Below are 12,517 nucleotides of genomic sequence, written 5' to 3' on the forward strand. Positions count from 1 at the left end.
GAGGGATTGTCCTTTCCAACTCGTGTCTTTAGTGAAAGTTCTCTAGACGACTATACATGCCAGCTGCAGACTGAGATGATAAGGTCTAGTGCATTGTCTTCTTCTTCACCTCGTGTAGAGGTTGAGAGTTTCAGAGTTTCTTCATTTCAAACGTGTGGGCTAACGTCTCACGTTTTCCGGTCTTGTGGAAATTCAACCATTTGCAACGTTTGGCTCACGCTTCTCGTCTGCTGCTCTTCCTTTGGGAATGGAGTTGTAGTTTTAAACCATGTTGTAACGTTTAGCTCACGCTTCACGTCTGCTGGTCTAAAGGTTGATTTGTTTTTCAAGGCTTTTTATGCACTCGGGGTAAAAGGGAGGTCCATCATGTTTACACGATCTCTGATGTCACTCGGGGCGTGGCTAGTCACTGTGCATAGTTTATATGAAAAACGATTATCTCTTTAGAAGACTAAAATCACATTCCTATCGTCACCAAAATACTCTCATACTCAGTCATATATTTTATACAACATTTAGATAGATAGAATACGTACACTTTCCGAGTTACAGTTATTACTTGATACCATCCTAAATGACATCACAAAATAATAAACAATATGACATGATTATTCTTTAGATCCCCACTGACCATTTCCCACATTCTTTTAAGTAGGAATATTGTTTCATTATCTACTTTTGGATGTTGGAGTCTTGGCGGGAAGACTTCCTTTGTCTCACAGGGAAATTCTTTCTTCCCATACTAGAGACCAAAAGGAGTACTTTTCTGCAAACTATTTATGACCGGCTGTTAAGTCCTAAAACTGGCCCCCAGGAAAGGGGGTGTTCAAACCTTTGCCTAGCAGGAATGTTTGATCCTCAACCCATGAGGGCAAGTCATGACACATTCTTCCAACAGAATTCTCTCCAAGTCCTTGAGTTGGTAGAGCTTAATTGAGTCTCAAATATGTTCAACCATGTTTTATCAGTTATTTCAATATTAAGCTCTCCCATTTCTGTTAAATATTGTTCATAGAGTGTTTCTTTGAGGATAGAATACCCAAGTAAAGATATGAAATCGTTTTTTTGATACTCCAAGTTGTATGCGTAATTTCTGAGGTGCCCGAGGGCCAATCACTTTTATTTATTTTAAAAAGTATTGTCGAACCTGTAGGTACCTGTAAAAATCTTGTTTATGCAAGCCATGTTTTTTACTTAGGTCCTGGAAGTTCTCTAGATCCCCATTCCTTATAATTGTACAAAATGATGTGATGCCTTTTTTGCGTCCACTGTTTAAATCCACTATCCTGAATTGCAGGGATGAAGCTGGGGTCGTATGCAGGCCAACTCAGCAGTTTGACCTCTCTGTCTAAATGAATTTGCTTAACTACCCTATACCATGTCTTAAGAGAGAAATGAATCCACTGATTTTGTCTGCTGTATGTTTTTATTACCATGTCCTTATTATCCAAAACTGACTGGGTGGGTATCTCTGACAAAGTAGTCTCAATGTCTTTCCATTTGGATTCGTATTCTGAATTGCACCAACCCACCAGAGGTCTCAATTGGGCTGACACAAAATAATATTTTAGGTTTGGTAAGGCCATACCCCCCGCTGTTTGTTGGTACAGTGGGGGGAAAAAAAGTATTTAGTCAGCCACCAATTGTGCAAGTTCTCCCACTTAAAAAGATGAGAGAGGCCTGTAATTTTCATCATAGGTACACGTCAACTATGATATCCAGAAAATCACATTGTAGGGTTTTTTAATGAATTTATTTGCAAATTATGGTGGAAAATAAGTATTTGGTCAATAACAAAAGTTTCTCAATACTTTGTTATATACCCTTTGTTGGCAATGACACAGGTCAAACATTTTTTGTTGGTAATTGTAATGTTGTATATCTAATTATTGGCCTCTTACTGTTCCAGATAAACCTTGATTTCCGTTCATCCCATTCCCTAAACTGTTTAGGTGGGATTTCTATGGGCAGTGATTGGAACAAATACAGTAACCTCGGCAGGATGTTCATTTTGATTTGTTTCAATTCTACTACTAAGATCCAAAAGGAAGTGAATTCCACCTGTCCAGGTCATCATATATTTTCTTGTTGATGTGAACGTAATTCATGTCATAGAGTTTTTGGGTGTATCTTTTGGTAGATTTACTCCAAGATATTTAGCGGACGAAGAGGTCCCACTGGAAGTTATACAAATCTATCCGTAACTTGGAATAGATAATCCCATCCACACTGAATCAAATGCTTTTTTTCTGCATCTAGACTGATTAAATATAGCACTTGTCTTTTCCTGAGTGATGTTGTCCATGACATGTAGTGTTCGCCTTATGTTGTCCTGTGTCTGTCTATTTCGTATGAAACCAGTTGGATCCCCGTCAATCAATTCTGGGATTATGTCCTCCATTCTATTGGCTATTATTGATGCGTGTAGTTTATAATCCATGTTAAGAATTGCGATAGGTCTATAGGATTCCTTCTCATCTTTTCCATCTTTTGAAATTACAAATACTATGGCTTCTCTCCACGATGGTGGAGGATCCCCCTCCCGCAGAGTCCAGTTAAAACAGGCCTGAAGTAGAGGCGTTAGTTGTTCTTTGACGGATTTGAACCATTCCGAAGGGAAGCCATCAGCACCTGGAGATTTGTTTGCTTTTTGATTAGATATTGCATTATTAATTTCCTCAGTGGTTATTTCTGAAGTAAGTCTATAATTTTACTCTGTCCCAATTGAGGGGAGATCAAGTGTCTTCAAAAAAATGCTCTATTGTCTGTGCATCTGCCTTCTCTGGTTGCTTGTACAGATTTGTATAGTTATGATTCAAATGCATTCTGTATTTCATCCATTTTGCATGTAATCTTATTTGTTTTGGAGTCTTTTATTTTGACAATTGTATTTTGTGCTTGTTGTTTTCTGAGTCTCCATGCTAGAAATGTTGTTGCCTTTGAGCCTCCTTCATAATATCGTTGTTTCAGGAACCTGAGGTTTTCTCTACTTCTTAACTATAAATCTGGTCAATTTCCTGTTTTACCTTTTCAATCTCACGTAATATAAGAGGGTCTTTGAAATGACTGTGAGATCATTCTAAGCTTCCTAATGTTTCCTGTAATTTCAGAAGTCTGTGCTTCATTCTTTTTCGTGAGAGATGTTGTGGCTATGATCTTCCCTCTAATAACGCCTTCGCTGCATCCTACAATGTAGCAGGAGATACTTCCCCTTTGTCATTATCCTCCAGATAGACATTAAATTCTGTCTTTATTGATTCCTTGAATGCTGGATCATTCAGCATGCTTGTGTTAAGTCTCCATAGAGTATTTATTGGTTTGCTATCAAGGTGTAAAGCTATCATAAAGTCAGTACATCTGCTGTCTCAGCCACTGCCTGTCACCAAGGGAGTACTCAAAGGCTCGATCCTAGGCCCCACGCTCTTCTCAATTTACATCAACAACATAGCTCAGGCAGTAGGAAGCTCTCTCATCCACTTATATGTAGATGATACACCACGTGCTCTCACCACTGGTGTCCCCCAGGGCTCAGTTCTAGGCCCTCTCCTATTCTCTCTATACACCAAGTCACTCGGCTCTGTCATATCCTCACATGGTCTCTCCTATCATTGCTACGCAGACGACACACAATTAATTTTCTCCTTTCCCCCTTCTGATAACCAGGTGGCGAATCGCATCTCTGCATGTCTGGCAGACATATCAGTGTGGATGTCGGATCACCACCTCAAGCTGAACCTCGGCAAGACGGAGCTGCTCTTCCTCCCGGGGAAGGACTGCCCGCTCCACGATCTCGCCATCACGGTTGACAACTCCATTGTGTCCTCCTCCCAGAGTGCAAAGAACCTTGGCGTGACCCTGGACAACACCCTGTCATTCTCCGCTAACATCAAAGCGGTGACCCGATCCTGCAGGTTCATGCTCTACAACATTCGCAGAGTACGACCCTACCTTACACAGAAAGTGGCACAGGTCCTAATCCAGGCACTTGTCATCTCCCGTCTGGATTACTGCAACTCGCTGTTGGCTGGGCTCGATCTTCCCAATCGCTCCTCTTTCACCCCAGCTGCCAAACTAACCCTAATTCAGATTACCATCCTACCCATGCTAGATTACGGAGACGCTAGATGTCCTTTACCCTTCAGCCATCAGATCTGCCACCAATGCTCCTTATAGGACACATCACTGCACTCTATACTCCTCTGTAAACTGGTCATCTCAATGAATTGAATAACATACATGTTATTCAATCATTGCACCCACACTGCTCGCGAGCGTCTGCGTAGCCAGGTGCTAAAATAAAAACTTGGCTCTATTTTTAGACACTTGACGCGCTGCAAGTCCCGCCTCTCCCATCTCCTCATTGGTTTTTAGGAGCATATACCCACGTGGGTGATTGAAAGATCAACTGAGGTCCACACTCCAGTCCAGTCGGTGGAGGTAATGCTCCTTAAAGTTGGTTGCCAACCGCCATATAAAGTCCAAAGAAGAAGAAGAAGACTGAAGGAGGAGCTTTTACTAGAAACAAACTCTGTTTACCCTTTTATCTGTGGATTAATTGTCGCAGTAGAGAACCTTGTGCATTTCAGGTAAAATAACAACCCAATGTTTATATCCCAGGACAAATTATCTAGCAACAGCAAGCTAACTAGCTAAATTGCCTGAAATGTTTAATGCTTTTTCGACCTGTCCCCAAATTAATATAGTTGGTTTAGAGTTCGTTTTAATATTTCAACCTGCGTGTCGCGTCTGGTGTGGGTGGACAAAATCAACATGCGAGCGGTGTGGTGTGGTCAGCATGTTAGGTCTGTCTTGTTGTGATGTGTGTTTTGTCCAAATTTTTATTTTTAATCCCAGCCCCCATCACCGCAGGAGGCCTTTTGGCCTTTTGGTGTTAGGTAAACTCCATTATGATCTGATAAGTCGCTCTGCCCGATCCTACAATCCTTAAGCCTGCGCCTATCTGCACTGTACATGAAAAGTAGTCCAACCTGGAGTACTCAGTGAGGCAGGCTGAGTAAAATGTAGTCCAACCTGGAGTACTCAGTGAGGCAGGCTGAGTAAAAAGTAGTCCAACCTGGAGTACTCAGTGAGGCAGGCTGAGTAAAAGACCATGTCACTCCCCGGAGGCGCGTACACATTAAAATAATATAACTACCTTGTTATCCAGTTTACATGTAACAAATAAATCTCCCCCTCCTTGTCTTCTATTTCTGATATAAACTCAAAAATAACAATTTGGGATCAAGACTGCAACGCCCCTTCTACCTGTTTTATAAGAAGAAGAAAAAGAAAGGTATTCCGATGTCCCATTTTCTTGAGTTTCTCGTGTACAGGAGGGGATAGGTGAGTTTCAGAATAGTATGTCAACATGTTTTTCCAGGCTGTGCGGACGACTTTCTCTTTGACTGAGAATTTAAGGAACCCTACAACTATGGATCTTGGTGGGGTGCCTCTGGGGGGTTTTGAGGCCAGAGCTCGGTGTGCTCTCTCGATTCCCAGGTCCGTGTCGTCTTCAAGAATTTCTTTGAATAGACCCTCCACGAATTTGGGCATCAAGTCTTTTTCCTGCGCCCTCTGCCACGGAATAAAGTCAAATGTTATTAAGACGTGAAAAACCTTAGAGTTCTGTCACTTTCGCCTGCAGTGCGTGATGGCTTTTCAAAGACTGTACTTGACCGCAGTATTCCATGTGTCCGTTCCCCCAATGCGCTGTTCTGCATCCCCCATTCTTGTAGATATGCTACGAAGTTATTCTTTGTTTTCTTTGAGTTTCTGGTTAATGTCCTTCTTGAACTCATTTAGTTATTTTCGTACATCTTCTCGAAGTTCCTCTCGAAAGCCAGCGAGCGCCTCGCGCAAACTCCTCCTTTATCACCTCACGGAATGAGGGTTCTTTTGCTGCTGTTAGCTTGTTTGAGCTAGCATTAGCCATCTCTGTTCTGTCGACGAACTTGTTACGGACTATCGTTGTGGCTCCAACACCTTTTCCTATTTTCCCCTTTAGTGTAAGTTACTATAATGCTCAGAGTAAATAATTGAATTTAGCGGGGAAATACCCAACCGATGTACAGTACGAAAAATCAGGTAGCCATTTCCTAAGTTGCGTCCCCCGGCCCTAGTTATTGATGGGGGAAAAAGGCCCTACCTGGCCATAGTTATTAATGAAAAAACAGGCCCTACCTGGCCCAATAATAGATTGTTTCACCTACCTGTCCCAATAATAGATTTTTCACCTACCTGGCCCAATAATATATTTTTTATTTTTTTGGGTATTGAAATCAGACTGTCTGTATTTCTAAATACCCCTGTATATGATGTAAACTGTATATCACCTAACCACCACTACTACTACCACCTCCACCACAACCAACACCATCACCACAACCACCACCCAATATACACTGGATGTCTACCTCCGGCTTCCTCTTTTAGCATCAGCAGTTAGGATCAAATAAAGGGAACCCTGGTATCACACACAGGCTCTGCTGCACCTGCCCCAGTTCCATGATAATGGATAAAGCAATAATATGCCACTGAAGACACTTTTATCCAAAGGAACGTACATTGAGTGCATTTAGTCTGCGGAGGAGATCCCCTCAGGATCTTAGCACTGCTAGCGCCTCACTCTTACCAACTGAGCCACACAGGACCACTTCTTGCGTTAGAACGCGCACACACACACACACACACCTACCTACCTGTAACTCAGCTGGTAGAGCACGGCGCTTGAAACGCCAAGGTAGTGGGTTCGATCCCCGGGACCACCCATTCACAAAAATGTATGCACGCATGACTGTAAGTCGCTTTGGATAAAAGCGTCTGCTAAATGGCATATTATTATTATTATTACCTCCTGGCAGGGTGAAGGTGTGAATCTCAGTGAGCGATGGAGTGAGTGAGAAAAAGAGGACAGGAGGGAGATCACCTCTGGTAGCACTAAGAGCCCAGACTCCATCCCAAACACCCCCAGGCCCACCGCACTAAGAGCCCAGACTCCATCCCAACACCCCCAGGCCCACCGCACTAAGAGCCCAGACTCCATCCCAACACCCCCAGGCCCACCGCACCCAGAGCCCAGACTCCATCCCAACACACCCAGGCCCACTGCACCCAGAGCCCAGACTCCATCCCAACACCCCCAGGCCCACCGCACCCAGAGCCCAGACTCCATCCCAAACACCCCCAGGCCCACCGCACCCAGAGCCCAGACTCCATCCCAACACCCCCAGGCCCACCGCACCCAGAGCCCAGACTCCATCCCAACACCCCCAGGCCCACCGCACCCAGAGCCCAGACTCCATCCCAACACCCCCAGGCCCACCGCACCCAGAGCCCAGACTCCATCCCAAACACCCCCAGGCCCACCGCACCCAGAGCCCAGACTCCATCCCAACACCCCCAGGCCCACCGCACCCAGAGCCCAGACTCCATCCCAACACCCCCAGGCCCACCGCACTAAGAGCCCAGACTCCATCCCAACACCCCCAGGCCCACTGCACCCAGAGCCCAGACTCCATCCCAAACACCCCCAGGCCCACCGCACCCAGAGCCCAGACTCCATCCCAAACACCCCCAGGCCCACCGCACCCAGAGCCCAGACTCCATCCCAACACCCCCAGGCCCACCGCACCCAGAGCCCAGACTCCACTTGAACTAACCCCTGGTCCCTGCAGGCTGCTGGGAAACTATCTCCAGACACACACACACACCACTGTCGTTTCTCCAGCCGAGCCCAGGGACCCTACGTTATCACACCCGAGGGAGGAGGTTAGGAGTGTTTCTAATTGTCTGGAAGAACCACTCTCACTATCTCCCTCTCCATCTCTATCTCTTCTCTGCCTGGCTGGCTGGGCTGAAAGCTAGACGGCGGCTGGGCCCAGATGTACCCCCCGCGAGACAGAAGCAAGGCGTGCATTTTTCATCCGTCTGCTTAGCCCCTTGCTATATCGCCCTGTTCATTCCACTGCAATCTAGCCTTTATGCTTTTCAAACGCCAGACTGGTTTTCAAATGGCCACTGTTAAGTGCTGCCCTTAAGGCAGGCGTGGCGCTCTGCCGCGTTCTGCCGTGCTCTGCATCCCAGCACAGCCCAGAAGGTCAGACACAGCCATACTTCAGGGAGGTTGATTGTTGTATAAAAAAATTATACTCAACACCTTCCTCCTTCACTCATTCCATCTCTTTTTTTTTTTAGGGGTTCAAGCAGAGAAGCTGCGAGAAACCGTTGATTGTTTGTATACCCGGTTCTTCGGTCAAGGAAAATGAACATGCAAATTCCACTGAGATGGTAAGGCCTAGGAGGTGGCAACCTTGCATGACGGAAAATAGCAAAACGCAGTCTCTCCAGGATTTCACACAGATTTTGTGATATTTGCAGGGGAAAAAAATACTTGATTTTGCTGCGGCAATGCTTACATTTTGCATGGCAATTTGTTTGCGAAAATGCGCAGATGAGGGAAAAAGTTTGTTGACGTGTGGCTTGATTGAACCATATTATGCGGTAAATGTGCAGTGATTGGTTGAAATTGAGCGGCCTCTTTCTGTACTGCAGTGATGGGTTTTATGCGATAATATTGCGATGATTTTACACGTTTTATGCAGAAATAGTGCGGTGATTGGTCAAATTTGCAAGCCCTCACATAATATACGCTACTCCTCTGGTACCAAATGACGGTCTGCACGAAACTTGATATGCTACTGACCAATAAACTATCACATGGGCGTGGTCTGGCACAAGAATGCATATGAATCAGACGGGGATATTTGTACTGTAACAAATATGTTTGACTCCAAGTGATGAATTTTCCCAGACATGCTCAGGGATGTAAGTCTAGCTAACCTGTAGAGGTTCAGTTAGGCCGCATGGAGGCGCTGTTGGACAGGGAAAACCATTCATGCCGCCTTATTGTTTGACCTAGAGTCTTGGAAAATATGGTGCCGATCGGTCCAGCGGTTCTGGAGGAAAATATTGAAAGTAGTCAACATCATTAAAAAATTGTCCAAAATACATCAAAAGCATATTGCATGATCTGTTTGATTTTGAGTTCTGATATTTGGCAAGCATGGTAAGGATGAAAGAAGTAGCTCGTCCTAGAGCAATCTGTCAAATTTGGCCTATTGGTGGCACTATGGGGACAAAACCCTGGCATGGCATCTCTGTTTCTCTCCGTTTACCCTCTCTCTTTCTCTCTCTCGCCCTCCCTCCCTCTTTCTCCAGCCGCCTCCCTCTCCCACACCCACCCCTCTCCCGGCACCATCTGAAGTGAAAAACCATTGAGAATTCCAGTAGTGCTTTGCTATGGATGACTGGCACAGAGACTGTTTGAGGGAGAGACTTGTTGCATTGTGATGGAAAGCACTTATACAGTGGTGTGTGTGTGTGTGTGTGTGTGTGTGTGTGTGTGTGTGTTGCACTGCGATGGAAAGCACTTCTACAGTGATGAAGTGCTGATCAGGGTTTGAAACAGACAGTTCTGGTGTGAAGCAATTAAAAGACCGGTACACCAGTCTGAGCTTATTGCCTTCTAACTTAACATTGGATGAGGCTAATACAGCCTAATAAAAGTCTAAAACTAAACCGGTTCATAGTGACACTTTACTGTATTAGGTCCCGTATCTATGCATTCATAAAGCCTTCACTACAGCTACATAATAACATTGTGAACAACGGCATAAAGCTGACCTTGTCTGCATTGTCTGTAGCTAGTAGGTTGATAGCCAGTGTTAGGGGTTAGGGGTCAGGGGTTAGGGCTAGGGGTCAGGGTTGGTGCTGTACCTTGTCTGCAGCCAGTTGGTTGGTAGCCAGGGTTAGGGGTTAGGGGTTAGGGCTAGGGGTCAGGGTTGGTGCTGTACCTTGTCTGCAGCCAGTTGGTTGGTAGCCAGGGTTAGGGGTTAGGGGTCAGGGGTCAGGGCTAGGGGTCAGGGGTGTACCTTGTCTACAGCCAGTAGGGAAGGGGATACCTAGTCAGTTGCACAACTGAATGCATCCAACCAAAATGTCTTCCACATTTAACCCAACCCCTCTGAATCAGAGAGGTGCAGGGGGCTGCTTTAATTGACGTCCACATCATCGGCGCCTGGGTAGCAGTTGTTGTTGGGGGTTAACTGCCTTCCTCAAGGGCAGAAAGGACGATTTTTCCACCTTGCCGGCTTGGTGATTCGAACCAGCGACCTTTCGGTTACTGGCCCAACGCTCTTAACCGCTAGGTAGCCAGGGTTAGGGGTTGTGCTGTACCTTGTCTGCAGCCAGCAGGTTGGTAGCCAGTGTCTGTAGTTTGTGCGTGGCCATGTTCTTGAGCGCTGCCAGGCTACGTCGTGTCATGGCCTGTTTCAGGTTGACCGCAGGGTGGCTCAGAGCGTCCACAGCGGCCGGCACCACCTCATCACACACATTCAGGATCTCTACGGCCGTGATGCCCATCACACAACGGTCCAACGCACCTGATGGCGGGAGAGAGGAAAATGACTGTGCTCAACGGGCAGGAAGATGGCTGCTGGGACCTGTTGAGATTTGCATAATGACCTGGGCCCAGTTTCCCAAAAGCATCTTAAGGCTAAGTTCATCGTTAGAACCTTAGGATCATGGTTTTAAAATAAACATAGCCTTAAAATGCTTTTGGGAAACCCGGGCCCTGCTCGTGTCCATACTTCACCCTGAAAATGTCAAGGTAAAGCTGATTAAACTGTACCCATTATAGGGGGATTGTCACAACTGAAGTCTGCTTCTCCCACCACCAAGGATATCAGTACCATCCAGTACCCCAACCAGACCAACACCCAATGCCAGCCCAGCACAACTTTCCTGGAATGTTTGGCCCAGTTACTAAGCTCTCTCCATCCATCTAGCGCCATCTCCTCTCCTATAATTAATATGCTGTAGGTCCCCTATATAGACCTCTATAATTAATATGCTGTAGGTCCCCTATATAGACCTCTATAATGAATATGCTGTAGGTCCCCTATATAGACCTCTATAATTAATATGCTGTAGGTCCCCTATATAGACCTCTATAATTAATATGCTGTAGGTCCCCTATATAGACCTCTACTCCTTACACTTCCTATTATCTCTCTGGCTGCACAGACAGAAAAACACATAATTTGCTGTGGACGGTGAATATATTGGGATTGTGTTCAATATTGACTGTAAAGAGACGCACACCAACCCAGGTACTACCGGCTGCGTTTGTGTGTCTCTCTGATGTTACACGTCCAGCGCTTCGCCACACACACCGCTCTTCATTTCACGCCCTGCTGGTCTCTACCGGTCCGTCTCTCTACCGGTCCGTCACTAGCAGTCTCTAGCCGTCTCTAGCCGTCTCTAGCCGTCTCTAGCCGTCTCTAGCCGTCTCTAGCCGTCTCTAGCCGTCTCTCTACCGGTCCGTCTCTCTACCGGTCCGTCACTAGCAGTCTCTAGCCGTCTCTAGCCGTCTCTAGCCGTCTCTAGCCGTCTCTAGCCGTCTCTAGCCGTCTCTAGCCGTCTCTAGCCGTCTCTAGCCGTCTCTAGCCGTCTCTAGCCGTCTCTAGCCGTCTCTAGCCGTCTCTTGCCGTCTCTTGCCGTCTCTTGCCGTCTCTTGCCGTCTCTAGCCGTCTCTAGCCGTCTCTAGCCGTCTCTAGCCGTCTCTAGCCGTCTCTAGCCGTCTCTAGCCGTCTCTAGCCGTCTCTAGCCGTCTCTTGCCGTCTCTTGCCGTCTCTTGCCGTCTCTAGCCGTCTCTAGCCGTCTCTAGCCGTCTCTCTACCGGTCCGTCTCTCTACCGGTCCGTCACTAGCAGTCTCTAGCCGTCTCTAGCCGTCTCTAGCCGTCTCTAGCCGTCTCTAGCCGTCTCTAGCCGTCTCTAGCCGTCTCTAGCCGTCTCTAGCCGTCTCTAGCCGTCTCTTGCCGTCTCTTGCCGTCTCTAGCCGTCTCTAGCCGTCTCTAGCCGTCTCTAGCCGTCTCTAGCCGTCTCTAGCCGTCTCTTGCCGTCTCTTGCCGTCTCTTGCCGTCTCTTGCCGTCTCTAGCCGTCTCTAGCCGTCTCTAGCCGTCTCTTGCCGTCTCTTGCCGTCTCTTGCCGTCTCTTGCCGTCTCTAGCCGTCTCTAGCCGTCTCTTGCCGTCTCTAGCCGTCTGAATCTGAAACCAGCATGAGAGTATCTGTTGTGATAATGATGCCATAGATGTTTTATATCATTTCGTAGCCATTGTAAGAAGCTTTGATGATGCTTCATCCTCTCCTTAAGAGAGTGGGTTTTACTCTGTCTATTACAGCTGATGTGGGGGGGGTGGGGGGAACAAAGATAAATAATATATCTCTATGGGAAAGACACTGAACATAGGAAAGGAAATCTCGCTGTTCATCAGTAATATAATGCGTCTCTAAATGGAGAGCTTTCCTGTCTGTTTCCCTCCCTCCTTCAGCTCCTCTCAAGGGTTTCCAGACAAACCTCAGAGATCATTACTTAGTTATGTCTATCTATCCACCATCTCACCAACTTACAGCCAGGTCCCTTCCTCTCCCCAGACCAGGGAGTAGAGGAGGCTTG

General features: G+C 46.5%; 1 pseudogene across 1 annotated transcript in view; it reads right to left on the bottom strand.

The window, feature by feature from the left end:
• Nucleotides 1-12,517, bottom strand: part of LOC311135797 (WD repeat-containing protein 7-like) — a 112,753-nt pseudogene that overhangs the window by 36,921 nt on the left and 63,315 nt on the right. Inside the window, exon 14 of the transcript in view lies at nucleotides 10,234-10,439. The product of the transcript in view is annotated as a WD repeat-containing protein 7-like (transcript). The remainder of the gene's footprint in view (nucleotides 1-10,233; nucleotides 10,440-12,517) is intronic.

Source organism: Coregonus lavaretus (assembly GCF_964263955.1).
Source record: "Coregonus lavaretus genome assembly, chromosome: 10".
NCBI lineage: Eukaryota > Metazoa > Chordata > Actinopteri > Salmoniformes > Salmonidae > Coregonus > Coregonus lavaretus.